The following is a 7,627-nucleotide window of genomic DNA, read 5'->3' on the forward strand; positions in this document are numbered from 1 at the left end:
TTTACAGTTAATCTGTCCCTACCCTCAGCCCTAGGCTACTGTTAATTTATTTCCGTCTCTATAGGTTTGTCTTTTCTGGACATTTCACATAAATGGAATCATACAATATGAGGTCTTTTGTGTCTGGCTTCTTTCACTTAGCATAATGTTTGGAGGTTCATCTGTGTTGTTACCTCATGCTTTTTATAATGCATTTGTCTACTCTTCACTCTGCTCACTGCTTCTGCTCTATTTTGAGCTGTTTCTATTTTGATCTCACTTAGGATGAGAAGCAAAGAGAAGCAGTGTAGTACAGGAGAAAGAACTAGCCCTGAGAGGAAGATCTGGATTTGGGGCCTATGACCAAGGCAATCTGATCTCTCAACTACCTCACCTGTAAATTCTGCTTACTCAGAAGACCAAATGAGATAAATCCGTAACAGTGCAGGTAAAACCATATAAAATGGTAATTTGTTATGACTGTGTTTATTACAGCATGAGGTAAACGACTCGAGTTTTCAAGGTGCCATAACTTCTCTACACTGAAGGAATTCTGGATCTGGGGTGAGAAAGGCTGATTAACATAATCTCAACAGTGGTAAGGACATCTAAGATCCTTCAGTTCAGGTCACGTCGCCGTTTCCTGATTATAAAGCTGATCTAAACTCAAGTTTAAACGCGCCTGCCCCCAGGGGTAGGCTTGAATTTTTCAAAGCTTGTAAACTATTTCTAAATTCTATTCACCCATAGTGGTGGCCATCAGTCCCAAATTGTGGGAACCGTATGCAAATCATCCATGGGGTCGTTTAAAAATGCAGATTCCTGGATTTACTAGAATTGGAGCGTAAACTTTTTCATCTAAAGAAAAACTCTTGAAGATGATTCGTTTGTATCCTAACATTCCCGAACCAAACTTGAGTGAAAACTGTTGCATGTGTTACCCAGAGCACGGTCAACCTAACAATATTATACCACCCTAGAATCATCACAGACTCTTATTATGCAGAGGTTGCCGTTGGCCTCCAATATCCATTTTCCCTTCTCTCTTTCAATACGCTCATCCCAGAATTTTAACTGAGTACTCGGTCGCCCAACCTTCCTTGCTACAAGGTGTGGGCACATGACTCCTTTCTGGTCAATGATACATGAACAAAAGTGACGTATGCTATTTCTGGGTTATGTCCTTAAAAGAGAGGGATTTGGTTGCCATTTCTCTCTTCCTCTTTGTCACTAGCCAGTCTGTGGACAGCATAGTGGTGAGCCCTCTGTGACCACGTGGAAAAGGGCAACATTAGTGAATGGCGAAGTGGAAGGATAGAGGAATTCAGGTATCGAATAATCTCGCCCACTTCCTACAAACTCAGGCTCTTAAACTAGAGAAAGAAACTGTTATTTTGTTTAAATTATTATTATTTTGTTTTTTGCTAAACACCTAAACCAACGTCTAGAGCTGCTAAAAGATATTGGATATTCAGAAAAGTCGGGCCAGTCGCTTTTTAATGTCTCAATTTCTAAGGCTGTTCCTTTTCTCAGCACAGTCACTTCATGTAGTTTAAGATAGGAGTCTCTCTGCTGTTCTGTGCAATAAGGTGTTCCATTGGAAGAGCCTGAAGTTGTGGTCAAAGGAACACTCCGACATGAAAGTGTATGGAGGAGGTGGCATAGAGAATCTAGTTTCTATGCTGAGGTTTACATTTGGTCCGACATTTTCAGGCTGGGTAATTTTGAGATCGCTGGGAGAAATGGAGGCCAGGTGACCAGTCTTAATAATCTTTGGTTTCTCCTGCGAACTTGACACACAATAAGCACTCAAAACTATCTGCTGATTTACCCTCAGCAAAAGACTCCAGTGCAGCATGAGTTGCTGATATAATGAAGTTCGTAGGGTTATGCATAGGGAATGCAAACTGACGCTGGGGCTATTTCTTTAAAAGGGAGACAGGTACAATATGAAGCAGGTGGAATTGGCAATTGTTGGGTTCCTTTCAGCTCTCACACTTCATGGCTCTCTCTCCCTTTCCTAAAATTTGTTGCTGATTCGCTACTACCTTAAGGATAAACTGGGCACACAAAGATTCCACACCCTCCCTAAATGCACCTCTCTTGGATCTCTTCTCAGCTTTCTCTCTCTACACTTGCCCTCAATTCTCCCTGCATTCTCCTGACCTTACATCCTACTCCACCTGTTCCCTCTGCTCGGGGACATATCTACCTATCAAATTCCCATCCACTCTGCATGAGTGAATGCCCTTCAGTGTTATGTGAATACACATATCCCCTGATGGCAGGGGAGGTAAACAGCTCTGACAGCTCCTGGACGTCATTCTAATAGATTTTGAATGATGATCTCTCACTGAAGAGACTCCATGCAGCACGACTCCAAGGCAGGAACCAGAGCATGGAAGACGCTTGCTGGAAGAAGGGGTCATCCCCACATTCTGACCTCTAACGTCTGCTCTGGGTGGACTAGATCGGCTGATTCCCCAGCATAGTCATTTCCTGAAGGCCGCTTCCATTTGGGAAGTCTTATGGGCACAGTCTCACCAAAATACCTTCTAAGTGCTTCTCATCATCACCACCTCATCTGGGTACCACTCATGCCTTCCCGACCATTACTCTCTTAGTCCGAGTCTCCATCAGCTCCCATCTGAACTTATCTGAACTACAGCAGCAACTTTCCCATGATTCCTCTTCTTCCACTGAAATCTCCCCACCCCAGTTAATTCTACACAAAAGAAGCACAGTGATTTAAAATCCACCAATGGCATCCCATTGCACTGATTATGAATCTCATAGCATCTCTACTGATGTAGCTTCTGCCAGCCTCTCTGACTTCATCTTGTACTATCCTGCCTGACCACTCTACTCAGCTACGCTGGCCTGGTCCTCAGCATCCCAAGCCCTCCTTGTTTCACAGCCTTTGTACTTGCGGTGTCTTCTGCTGGGGACACATCACCCTTTCACCCTTTCAGCTGGTCACTTCTCAGCCAACGGGGCTCAACTCAAAAGTGAACTTGTGGAGTGAACTTTCTTGGCCCCCTCTAGTTGGTGTTCCTCTCTCTCACCATATCAAACCATTTTCTTCAGATCACTTCACATTATTCGAAGTTATTTTAATTGAGCACATCATTAGATATCATTAACTTGTTGTTAAATGAATGAGTTTAGCATCGTGATTAAAAACTCAACCGGGAGCCAGTCCTCCTGAGCAAGTCTTGGTCCTGACCTTTGACATCTGTGGGTCTGTGGGCCAATTACTTATCGTCTTTGTGACAGTTTTCTTTGTTTCTCTGTCTATAAAATGAGTATACTAATAGCACCTACTTTTAGGGTGAAGACTCGATAAATTGATACATGCAATTAAAAATTTTTTTAATGTTTATTTATTTTTGAGAGAGACAGAGACAGAATGAGAGTGGGTTAGGGGCAGAGAGAGAGGGAGACACAGAAGCAGAAGCAGGCTCCAGGCCCTGAGCTGTCAGCACAGAGCCTGACGCGGGGCTTGAGCTCACAGAACGCCAGATCGTGACCTGAGCTGAAGTCGGACGCTCGACCGACTGAGCCACCCAGGCGCCCCGATACACGCAATTCGAGAGGAACAGTGCTTATGTGGAACATCATATGCACTCAGAAAAGGCAGTTTACAACCTAAAGAATTACATTTAAATTTCTAACTAGGATTAAAGCAGGAAAGCATTATGGTAACTACGTAGGTTTAACAAATGCTTAAGGTTTTAGGTGGAACCAGAACACTTAGTAATCATTTGATGCCAAATTTTCAGGGCCCTGAATTGTTGAGGCAAACTGTTTCAGGGTCTAAGTTTTTCTTTATCAATGCACTCATTTATCAATAAGATTTTACCGAATTATTATATGTAATGGTCTCCACTAGGTTATAAAATGGACGGATTGCCCATAAACTTGAGAACAGATGTAAACAAGCCTTTACGGTATGGGGAACATCAAAAGCTCTGTATTCAGAACTATGGGAGCACCGAGCAGGGAACATGGAGGAGGAGGAATCTACCCCAAGTCTTCTTGCGGGTGGGGATAGGTGGCCAGGAAAGGTCTGTGGTCCTTGCACCGCAAGCTCCAGCCTATTTTGTGAGCACCTGTGGACTCCCCATCGTGGGCTTGAACAGCATGCGGGGAACGTGCAGTCACTTCTTGACTGCATAACCAGGAAAGAATGCAGAGTCATTTGCTCTACCCAGCAGCATGTGAATAAATATGCCACACATATGTATTTACACGAATGCAGAATTATAGGCTTGCTCCAGAGGGGGGAAGGAGAAGAGTGTTGAAACCTGATGGCATATCAAGCATTTCCTGAGGGATGTTGTCTGTCAGTCTGTTTGTGCTGGCTGATTGAAAATCACATGTGGCTTTCAGATGTAGAAAAGGAAAAGTATTTGCATACAAAAATGGGAACATTTTTAGCAAAGTGCTTGACAAAAGCCACTTGAGCAATTATACAATATTTCTGGGCAAATCCTTGGGCGCAAGTTTCTGGAAAAGCTTCTGAAGACCGTCTTCTTGGTTTTCCCCTTTCGTCTCTGGCCCCGGTTCTCCTTCAGGTAGGGGGTTTGTTCTCGCTGAGACCTTCAGCACCCACCATCCCTGCCCTCCCCACCCCAATTCTTTATTGCAGGGAGATGATAAAGGTGTGGACCTTTATTTTCACTGTTTTCCCTTCAATCAGTATCAAATCTTACTACAGGCAAGGTGAATGGGAACCAAAATTCTGATAAGGCTCATGCCATGAATAAAAAGTTCTGAAGTTGACATTTTAAATGGGGGAGGGGGGAGGTCTATGAAAAGGGCACTAAAGAAGTATAAGGTGACAAGTGTAAGGTGATCTGTCCTAATCAAAAAAAGTAAATAAAGCTTCAGAATACGAAATGATATAGCACTTTAGCTGAGACCTATAGATAAGAAAGCTGGCTACTCACTAATTGTTTTACCTTAGCGAAAGAGCCTGCCGGGACTTCTCAATATCCATCTTGTCCTTTTCCTAGACACATGGCCAGATTACATTTCCCAGTCTCCTTTGCACTATGTGTGGTCACACGATTAGATCCTGGCCAATGATCACCTCTACCCTCATCCATGGCCAAACTAAATTAGAATGTCACATGAGATAAAAGGGAAGTTTTCATGGATTAGGCAGCAGAAATGTTGAGGTTGCTATAGCCGCTGGTTTACTCTTATACACTTGAACAAGATTCCTAAACTTTGTTTTAGCTTCATAGGTAGAGGGGGGGGGCTAACATACTTCCCTTGTGTGGTTGTTACCAGGATCCTCAGGGGGTGCCTTTCTTTTTTAATTCCTCCAGTTCCTTTCCTTTTTTTTTTTTTTTCATGTGTTTATATTTTTCCTCATCACAGCAAAAAAAAAAGTTTCTAGTTCTCATTTCTCTGATGTCCACTCTGCTCGCCAGGTCGATAAAAATTATAGGAAAAGTAAAGCAACCTAAGAAATGAGTCATTGCTAGGAAGGAGTGACAAAGTGCTACATGTCCTTAATTCAGTGTAAGAGAATTACACTGTGGGGCTGGGGTCTGAGCAGAAGCATATTAAACAAAAACACAAAGCTCACTCTAAACTTTGAAGGTGAATATGGACTGTAACTAATTTTCTCAAAGGGAATGACATAAGCATCTTACACATCTTTCTCAGAGTTTCTGAGCAATGCTTTCTAGACAACAGACGCTCAGGATATCTCATATCTCATGATAACTACTGAAACCGTCTTCCACGCTCTCACCTACTTGGTTCCCTTTCCATCTCAGTCATCATTGCCTTCGCTCTTTCCTCCCCTCCACTGCTACCTACTTGCTGGAGGAAAGGGATGGCATGTCTGGCCCAACCCACTGGCCAAATACTTTGCCATGAGCCTGAGGTCCCGTCTCCTACTTCATGCAGAAAGGTATACCTGGGAGGTGTGGATTTAATTTCCTCCAACAGCTTATCTTGTAAATCAGCCTCATGGAACATTTTCGGAAATTCTCCGTGCTATTATATGATTTGATCTAATGACTCATATGACCTGAGAAAAGAGAAATCAGAATGGGGCCATTCATGTATTTATTCTGACAATAAGCACTCATGAAGAGGTCTCTACAGTCAAGGCAAAGCTAAGAACTCATTCCAGGGCATGGAAGGATGAATGGGGCTGGCCTGAGAGGCCTGGATGAACAGTGTTAATCCTTGACCTCTCTGAAGGGGTGGGCAGGGCTGGCCAGATGGGAAGGAACAGTACACTCCAGATATGCTCCGATTTAATTCACACAGGGGGAAGCCTCTCTTGTTAATAACAGCTATTACTTCTGGCTTCGCATGGTACCTGAAACAGCTACATCTCTAATACACAAGGTTAAGACACTATGAAAATACTACTACTTTTATCTGTGAGAGGAAAAGAAAATAACAATTGGTATTACTTCAGACTAACCTTCAGGCATATTTATTCAGTCACTGGGGGATGGGGACCCTAGGTGATTAACCTTAGGTGAAAGGGGATGAGCGAACAATATGGGGTCCCAATGGAGTAGGCAGCCAAAAGCAACCCAACGTCCTGTGATCTTTCATTCTGCTGGACTTGTGGTTGTTAAGAATTGTGAAGGGTCTGAGATTCTACCCTACTTGCAAGCTGTCATGAGACTCATGATTCCTGACCGAGAGGCGAACGACTTTATTACTTATGGAAGAGCAGGCAGCTTAAGTGTTATGTTGCACTGCTACCCCTTGTCCCCAGGTCCCATGGGGCAATGCGCAGGCAGTGGGTCTGAGTTACATCTGCAGAACCCTGAGCTTAGAAAATTCGAATCTTCTCTCATGGGTTGTGAGCAAACCTGTCCAAATTTGGCCATGGAGGAAGATATTATCTTTATTATACTGGGCAGCAAACAAATGTGTCTTCTTCTCTGCAGAGAGAAACCAGTTCTACTCTGTAGGGGTGTTCACTCTAGACACATTCTTAAAAAGATTGTTGAGAACAAAAGGTGGGTGGTGTCTCTGCTCACCAGATGTGTAGAATTAGGGGAATTCTCTTCCAACAATGTGGCTGTGTGAACAGGAAGCAAGGCATATTGGGAGGAGGTGAATCTCCCGGAGTCCAGATCCGGCTCCACCTTTATTATCTAGCAGCTTTCAGGAAGTTGCTTAAACTCTCTGGAGTTCAGTTTCCTCATCTGTGAAATAGGGAGGATATTACTTATCATATGGAGATTCTATACAAAATTAATAAGACAGTCTAAAATGAAAACTGTGATAATATATGTCTATTACACAGGTAATATGTAACATGATATCCCAAACTTCACAATATAATGATATATATTATTTTATTTTGCACTTCTTATTAACATAGGTCATATTTCTGTTGTGGCTAACAAATCTAGTTAGCTTTGAGTTGATATTTACCTTTGTTTATACTGAGAACCATAAATAGCCCTGGACAAGAAGACAGGGTACCTTGGTTCCAAGTCTACCACAAACCGGCCGTGTAGCCTTAACAAGTCATTGAAACTAATTAGTCAAAGAAGGAGATTGGACAGGAATTCGGAGATAGCAAAAAGATTGTCTCAGGGCCAGGCCTGAGCAATGGGTAGCGAATGCCTGGAGAGCTGGGTTAATAAACATTTTG

General features: G+C 43.0%; 1 long non-coding RNA gene across 1 annotated transcript in view; it reads right to left on the minus strand.

Moving 5' to 3' along the window:
• The window catches only part of LOC121042695 (uncharacterized), a 24,012-nt gene extending 16,808 nt beyond the window's left edge, over positions 1 to 7,204 (minus strand). The window contains exon 1 of the long non-coding RNA XR_005796388.1: positions 5,915 to 7,204. This is a non-coding gene — a long non-coding RNA (uncharacterized LOC121042695). The remainder of the gene's footprint in view (positions 1 to 5,914) is intronic.
• Positions 7,205 to 7,627: the final 423 nt, after the last annotated feature.

Source organism: Herpailurus yagouaroundi, unplaced genomic scaffold (genome assembly GCF_014898765.1).
Source record: "Herpailurus yagouaroundi ecotype Mexico unplaced genomic scaffold, PumYag 186, whole genome shotgun sequence".
NCBI classification, from domain to species: Eukaryota; Metazoa; Chordata; class Mammalia; order Carnivora; family Felidae; genus Herpailurus; species Herpailurus yagouaroundi.